The sequence below is a fragment of the Ictidomys tridecemlineatus genome, chromosome 15, assembly GCF_052094955.1.
Source record: "Ictidomys tridecemlineatus isolate mIctTri1 chromosome 15, mIctTri1.hap1, whole genome shotgun sequence".
NCBI classification, from domain to species: domain Eukaryota; kingdom Metazoa; phylum Chordata; class Mammalia; order Rodentia; family Sciuridae; genus Ictidomys; species Ictidomys tridecemlineatus.
This window is the reverse complement of record NC_135491.1, coordinates 59,565,576-59,573,759: the sequence shown is the minus strand read 5'-3', so window position 1 is coordinate 59,573,759 and position 8,184 is coordinate 59,565,576. Positions and strand designations below refer to the sequence as shown.

The following is an 8,184-nucleotide window of genomic DNA, read 5'->3' as shown; positions in this document are numbered from 1 at the left end:
ACATTGCAAGGGCTCACCTCCCCTGGCGGCACGTCTGTGCACAGGCCGGTCACTGCCAGGGTCTGCGTGTGAGCGCAGGGCAGCACAGCTGCGCTCTGGGAACAGGCTGACTGCAAGGAGATAGCAGCCCATGTCTCCACACCCAAGTACATTCCCCCAAGACCCGGCAGATGGCCAGGGAAGAAAGGCCAGTCTGTCCATCAGCCCACACCTCTGGGCGTCCAAGGCCTGGCGTTCCCAGCACCCGTCCCGCGGCCAGGACCTGACCGTGCCTGTCAGGACTGAAGTCAGGCAAAGCCTGCTCCCGGGGAGGGTGGCGTGCATCTGCCGACAGCAGTTCTGCCACGTCCACGACCCCCGTCCTCCAACAGCTCGTCTCGTGCCGTGCACTTGGCTTCCCAGAGCTGGGAGCCCGCCCTGCCCTTTCCCTTACTGCCTCTTGAAGAGAGAACAGCTGAGTTCCCCTGCAGCCAGCACCGTCCTGGCACGGGGAGAGGGCGACTCATGCAAGTCAACTGACATGTTGACAAACCACTGGGTTGGAAAATAAAGAATGGCACCCCTCCACCTGGAGCAAGTCAGAGAGGAGGAGGGCCAAGGGCCTGGACCCTGGCACGGGCCTCTGCCCCAAGCAGGAGGGGGAGGAGCCGCCCAGCGTGACGACACCCTCCACAGGGTGGGGGGTGAATCACTTCCAGATGCTGGTCCAGCACCTGGCACCCAGAGCCACAGTCCTAGGGGCCACAGGGATCCCACTGGGCACCAGCTCACAGAGGCTACTTCTCCATGACTCAGTGTCCAGTGAGTACAGAGAAACTACTCCCCAGAGGGCGAGTAGCTCTGCTAAGTCACGGGACAAACCTCGCTGTGAACTCCCTGCACAAGCTGGTGACCTCCCAGGGTGCTGCCATCAGGCCCCTCACTGGCCCTGGTGGTACAGTGACACATGCTGTCCGCCACTTCATCTCCAGGTCCCTAGTTTCTCATGTGGAAGAGGAGGATAATCCATAACCCAAACTCAGAGATTTGTGATGAAAAATACACCAAGTGATTAAGGTCGAGAGACTAGAAGAACAGCTGGGCCCAAGTCCACGCTCCCCTGAGAGTGGCCTTGGCTAGGTCTGAACGTGTGCGTCCCCCTCAGAACTCCAACCCTGGACACTGCCCTCAAGGCCTTGATGTTGGGCGGAGGTTGGGTCTTAGGGTGGTGCTTTCCTGAATGGGGTGAGTGCCCTTAAGACAAAGGGTCAGAAAACTCCTTCCACCACGTGAGAACAGACATCTACGAGGAATGAGCCCCCACCACTCCAAACCTGCTGGGGCCTGGATCCTAGACTTCCAACCTGCAGAACACTGAGAGACCAATTTGTGTTGTCTATAAGCCACTCAATTTCATAATAACAGCTCAAATGGACAAAAACAACCTTCATTATCTCCATCATCACCTCCATCATCATCATCACCATTACCATGACCTCCATTCCCTTGGTCATCACCATCATCACCACATCACCATCATCATCATCACCACCACCACCATCATCATCATCACCACCACCATCATCATCACCATTAACCCCTATCATCACCACCACCATCATCACCACCATCACCATCACCATCATCACTATCACCACCATCATCATCATCACCATCATCATTATCACCACCACCATCATCACCACCACCATCATCATTACCACCATCATCACCATCAACCACTATCATCACCACCACCATCACCACCACTACCACCATCTCCATCACCATCACCATCACCATCACCATCATCACTATCACCACCATCATCATCATCACCATCACCATTATCACCACCATTAACCCCTATCATCACCACCACCATCACCACCACTACCACCATCTCCATCACCATCACCACCATCATCACCATCATCACTATCACCACCATCATCATCACCACCATCATCATCACCACCATTAACCCCTATCATCACCACCACCATCACCACCACTACCACCATCTCCACCACCATCACCATCACCATCATCACTATCAACACCATCATCATCATCATTATCACCACCATCATCACCATCACCATCACCACCACCATCATCACTATCAACACCATCATCATCATCATTATCACCACCATCATCACCATCACCACCACTACCACCATCTCCACCACCATCACCATCATCATCATCACCACCACCACCATCACCACCACCATCATCACCACCATCTCCATCACCATCACCACCACCAACATCATAGTAAAGTGATGACCCTCCTCCTCTTCCCCATGCTATGTGACCTGGATCTTGGACAATCCTTCAGGCTCTGCTCAGCTGACCTAACTCCTGGGAACCTGGAGTTGAGACCCAGTGGAATGGCCTAGAGACAGTGTGACTCCAAATCTCCTGAGGTGGAATCAAGCCAATGTCTCCGCTCACCTTTCACTTCTCGCTGTGTCCCGCATTTCTCCATAGAGCAGATGAGCCCTTGACACTGCCCCCCAGGAGTCACTGAGGAGGCGCGTTCCTGACGCTGGTCCTGACTGCACCATGACCTTGGGTGCCAAGGACAGGAGTGGGAGCCCACTGTGGCCTTCTGCCACTCCCCCTCCATCTCCCTCGGGGCCACACAGCGTCTGCCTCTGCTGCCCAGGCTCTGAGACCAACCCACAGGACAGTGCCTCGCACAGGAGCTCCTCACAGCCCCGAGGAGGCAGATTCCACTGGGTGAGGTGGCATCCGACCTGCTGATGGCACTTCTCACTTGTCCTCCCATGAGACACCGTGAGGCCCAGCCTCATCCTCATGGCCTCCCAAACCCACCTCCAAACACCACCTTACGGGGCCGGGGCTTTGACATGAGAACTTGAGGGGACACCATCCAGGCCTCGCAGGAGCTGCCCATCCCCAGGTAACGTGAAATGAGCAGTCCCTCTGCAGGGCTAGGGCCACAGTCCAAGAGGGCAGCTGTCCACGCTCACCCACGTGGCCCTCTTGGGAGCAGGCCCTTTCTCATTCTGTCTGGTGTTCGGGGACCATCTGTGAGTGAACAACACGAGCAAGGGCCCTCGACCAGCTGGCTCCCAGGGAAGCTGGCGGCTCCTGCCCTCTCCCCCACGCGGCCTCTTGCTGTTCTCTGGCCTCCTCCCCCTCTGGAGCACTTAGCTCCTCAGCCCTTTCTCTCTCTCTGTGGCCCAGTGAAGAAAAATCCGTGATGAGGAGTGTTTCCAGTGTCTCAGACGGACCCTGCCGGTTGGTCTGCCGGTGGTCCCGTGGCGGGGGTTGCCCTGCTGTTGCCAGGGTCAGTGAGGTCCACTCTGGTGAGGGGCCTGTCGTGGGCTTCATGCACACGTGCTAACTCCAGATGCAGCGTCTGCCCAGCTGCAGGCATCCTGGCCTGCCCTGGCCCTCGGTGGAGGGTTAGAGACCCTCATCCTCTACAGGAAGCTGGGGGATTGAAGGAAGGGGAAGGGGGAACACAAACTGTGTTTGGGCCACGTCACCTGAGACTCCTGGGGACCGATGCCTGGGCGGTCAGAGCCCCGGGCCCCAGGTCTTCACTCCACCATCTCAGCCTGCAGCCTCCCACCCTCTGTGCTCCCCTCCGGTGTTCCTTCAAGAGACAGAGACTGATGGGATCTTGTCCCTCACCCATTGTGAGTTTCTTGTCACTGCTGTAGCAAATGACCAGGAGCTTAGGGCCCTCAAGCCACACAGACTCATCTCTCCCCGTCTGGCGGTCAGGAGTCCTAAGGCCAGGGCATGGGAAGGGCTTGCTGCTCCCAGAGGCTCCCGGGGAGAGCCATGTCCTCGTCCTTTCTGCCTGGGACAGGCAGCCCCGCTCCTTGGCCCCCGATTCCTTCTGTTTCAGAGGGCCTGGGCCTCTGGGCCTCTGCTGGCCTCCTCAGACTTCCACCTTCTTTTGCAAAGTTCCTGGGTGACTCGCCCAACCCAGATAATCCAAGGGACCCCCCACCTCAGGGTCCTTCAGCAAATCACGTCCGAAAGTCCCGGCTACAGGGCAGGGCAGTGTGGCCCACAGGTTCCAGGGATGGGGACGTGGACTTTGCAGGGAACCCATGTTCTACCTTCTTTTTCTATCACCTGCCATCGCTGTTGAGTGGCAGCAACTTCAGGAGGCAAATTGCCAGGGAAGGAAGGTGCCCTGGGTGGGGGCAGAAGTCAAAACCTTGGGGGGGGCGGAGATCCAGCCGGCTGTGGGCCTCCAAGACTCAGTGCCGCAGGTGGAGGCCACGTCTGTGCAGGGACACCACTCCCTCCTCCCCTGCATAGCCCAGGACACTACTGGCCAGCAGCGGCCATCCACTGAGCCAGACAAGGCTGCAAGTCCTTCCCAGCACAGTGACTGGGCATGCAGGGGGACAGCCAGGACGTCCCACGTCTACACGGAGGACGTGAAGCAGACGGGATGCTCACCCCAAGTGTGATAAGCCCAACGGTGCCGCTGTGCGAGGCTCTGGAGCCTGGGGGGAGCAACGGGTGGTGTCTGGGGCTGGAAGAAGGTTGGGGTGTCACCGAGGTGAAATGTGAACTGGGCCCTGGAAGGACGGGAGCTGTCCAGGCTCGGGGAAGGTGCTCCAGGGGGGGTCACGGCGAGGGGAAGGAGGTGGGAGGCTCGGGTTGCTTGGAAAGCGTGTGAATCAGCTCAGGCCAAGACCCGAGTTCCACAGTGGAAACGGGGTCACGGGAGGAGCGCTGGTGAACACAGCGGCCAGCGGCCTCGTGAGAGGCAGAGGACACGCAGCCCCTGCGGGCGGCTCTGGGAGGCGGACCAGAAGCCTGCCGCGCCAGCCCTGCCTGCCTCCCCAGGCCCCTTCCCGGAGACCCTGCTGGGGGAAAGGGCCACAGGGGAGGAGGAGGAGGAGGACCGATGGGACGTGACAGGCTCCAAAACAAACACCCGAGAAGCTGAGGGAGCCGAGACCTGCCACACTAGCCATGGGAAAGGGGCCGGCGCAGCGCTGCATCTTAATGAAGCATTCTGTCTGGTTTTGATTTCACAGATGGAAAAAGCGCAGGCCATGTGGAATCAGGCTGGACTGCTCCGACTGTTTCCATAAACCACATTTTGGATTCTCTCAGCATTTCTGAGGTTCGATTCACAGAGATTTCTTCAAGTCAAAAAGAAGAAGAAGAAGAAGAGGATGACGAGGAGGAAGAGGAAGAGAGCCCTGGCCCCCGGGCTGCTCTGGCCACGGTGGCCCTGCTGCTGCAGACCCTGCCCCAGGGCCAGCCGCCTGCCCTCCGTGGCTGGAGACGCCCTCTGCCGTCACAGCTGGGGCTCTGGCGGTGCTGCCGTCCCAGCCCCCTTCCCGGGCCCCGCAGGGTCTGCCTTCTTACCAGTGAGTGTGGCCATGGACAGAGAACGAGCCCCAGTGACACACCTGGGCAGGGCTCCTGGCTCGCTCAGGGCACCACGCAGGGCTGACCTAGGCTGCAAGGGACCCAGGGACCCTGAGCGGTGAGGTGGCTCTCCTGGGTCACAGCAGGAAAGAGCAGCCTGGGTACCACACCCTAGTCCACCTGCTCAGGTCCAGGGTTCTCAGGGGGACCTCAGCGGGACCCAACCCGCAGGCCGGACCTCAGGCCAGCCCCGCCCCTCAGGAAGGACGTTCCTCTCACACTCCTCCATCCCCAGACCTGCCACCCGCCCCAGCTGCAGGACACCTGCAGGAGGCCCCACAGGGGGGACCAGAGTCCAGGGTCCCAGTGTGTCTTTGCATCCTAGGAGCAGTCCTCTGCGGCCCAGCCCCCCGAGAGTCACCAGGCTTCTGGAGCTTGGCTGGCCATACCCCAGCGCAGCCCGAGTGGGGAGCAGGCCCTGCCCCGGGAAGCAGCGGTTACCCGCCTGCGCTACCCACTGCGCCTCCTCCTGTCGGGGCACCCAGGCTGGCTCTGATTTGTTGACTCTGGCTCCATCCCGGCAAGTCCTCTTTGGGGAAGCAGGTGGCCTGAAGGCCGTGAGCCCTGTGAGGAGGTGGCACGCCAAGATCAGCTCTGGCGTCAGCTGGAGTCTGGCGCACCTCCCAGGGGCAGGACGGAGCGGCACCCTGTGCACAGAACTGGCAGGTGCAGCCCCACAGGCCCCTAGCCTTCTGGCCCTCGTCTGGGGGAGAGTGGCCTGTCTCCAGAGGCTACTGCTGAGGCGCCTGGCCTTCTGATTGGCCACCTGAGAGGCAGGCCAAGGTGGACACATTAGCAAAGCCCAGTGGGAAGCCATGAGCAGCCAGGACCCCACAGACAAAGGGTTCAGTGTGGAGAGGACACAGTGTCCCTGAGGGAGGGCTGCACCACCCCTCTCCAGCCAGCGTCCAGCCCCTGGGCACCTGGGAAGCCGACTGTCAAGTTGTGACAATGAGAACCACCACCTGCTGCACAGAGAGGTGACTGACGTGGCTACTCTGTTGTCTCATCCCCAGGAAAGGCTGTGTGCGTGAGCACGTGCGTGTGTGTGCAGGAGTGTGCACAGGTGTGGGTATGTGCACCATGTGAGAGTGTGCATGAGTGTGTCAGGGTTGTGAGTGTGAGGTGCGCAATGTGTGCTGGGTGTTTAGTGTGTGAGTGTGTGTGTCGGTATGTGGTGTGGGAGTTCACAAGTGTGTCAGTGTGGGAGGGTTGTGCAGCATGTGAGAATGTCTGTGTCTGAGTCTGTATGAGTGAGAGAGTGAGTTTTGTGTGTAGGAGTGTGTACACCCACGTGTGTCTTAGCACAAGCCCAGTCCGTGGCAGGCGGGAACCAGTGGGAGGCGGTGGCCCCAGGACAGCCCCACGGCTCATGCTCCATGCCAGGCGGGGCACCCTGCCTTGTCCCCAGGGTCCTGACCCCACAGGGTGGCTGTGACACTGGGGGATCTCGCCTTCCCAAGTGTGGCCAGACCTCCCCGCCCGACAGGCCTATGTGAAGGCTGGACCCCCGTGGCCCCCAGACCCCCTTCCCCACCCAGCCTCCAGGCAGGAGCAGAGGGCGGGGCCAGGGCAGGCAGAAGGGCAGCAAGGAGGAGAGTCCCTGGCAGACAGGGTGCAAGGGAGCCCTGGTACAGGGCTGCCATCTGTGTCCAGGGACACCAGCGAAGCAGACGCTGCGGACACTCTGGGAGAGGCCCACAGCCCCGGGCGGGCCTGAAGGTCCACACAGCGCCCTTCAGAGGCACAGTGTGATGGCCCTAGGTGTCCTCACAGGAGGCCGCCAGCCCCACCAGAGACCAGGACGCCAGGCTTCGTCCCCTGCAGCCGGTCCCCCCCTGCCACCCCCTCCCACCTGCCGGGGCTCCTCTGCATACCACTTCCCCAGGGTGTCCCGTGAGCGCCCACTGCAACCTTCCAGCAGTGGCAGCCTCTCAGCGGGCAGGGGAGAGTCCCGGGGTCACCCCACGTGGTTTCGGGGACACACAGGCCTTCTCCTGGGCAGGACCCTGGCAGTGGGCCTGCGGGATCCCGTGTGGGACCGGCAAGGTGGGGCTCCTCCTCCCGCTGGGGTCCCGCTGCAGCGGGCGGCCATGACCGCTCTCCTGTGTTTGCGCCTCTCTAGGAAGCCAGCGCTGGTCGTCATCATGCCGAGTTTTACTTCCCAGCCACTAGGAGAGGACGCTTCCGCATTAGCTCACGGATGACTTCCATCTGCCTCCTCTCTTCCCGCCGCTGTCCTCCCAGCAGTGAGCTCACGTCAGCATTGTGGACGCAGCGCTTCATCAGGCCGGGAGAACACTCGCCCACTCGCAGGCCGGCTCTCCATCCTGAGTGTGTGTTTAAAACGCAGAAGCTTTCTGTAGTCATTTTGTACTCTAGCTAAGAGCCTTTGCCTAATAAATCATCAAGAATATTTTTGCTGTTTCCTTCTAGATATTTCCTGGTCTTAAATTTTAGGTCTCGGGCCACTGTGAGTTGGATTTTGTGTTTAGCGCAAGATAGAAGTGAAGGTGAAAGGTCCCTCCTCTCTCCCTGTCTCTCTATATATACTAATGTTCAGCTAAGCTGTTCAGTTCCTGTACCATTTGTTGAGATTATCTTTATTCCTTTGAGCTCTGTGGGCGCTTCTGTTTTTGGATTTGGGTTTGTTTGTTTGTTTTTAAATCTATTGCTGGGTACAGTGGTGCATTCCTTTAAATCCCAGCTACTTGGTAGGCCAGGGCAGGATTACAAGTTGTAAGGCCAGTCTCAGCA

General features: G+C 59.5%; 1 long non-coding RNA gene across 1 annotated transcript; it reads left to right on the top strand.

Moving 5' to 3' along the window:
- The first annotated feature begins 4,687 nt into the window (after positions 1–4,687).
- On the top strand, positions 4,688–7,843 carry LOC144371072 (uncharacterized). The gene is made up of 2 exons (XR_013431232.1): positions 4,688–6,407; positions 7,553–7,843. It is a non-coding gene; the product is annotated as an uncharacterized LOC144371072 (long non-coding RNA).
- Positions 7,844–8,184: the final 341 nt, after the last annotated feature.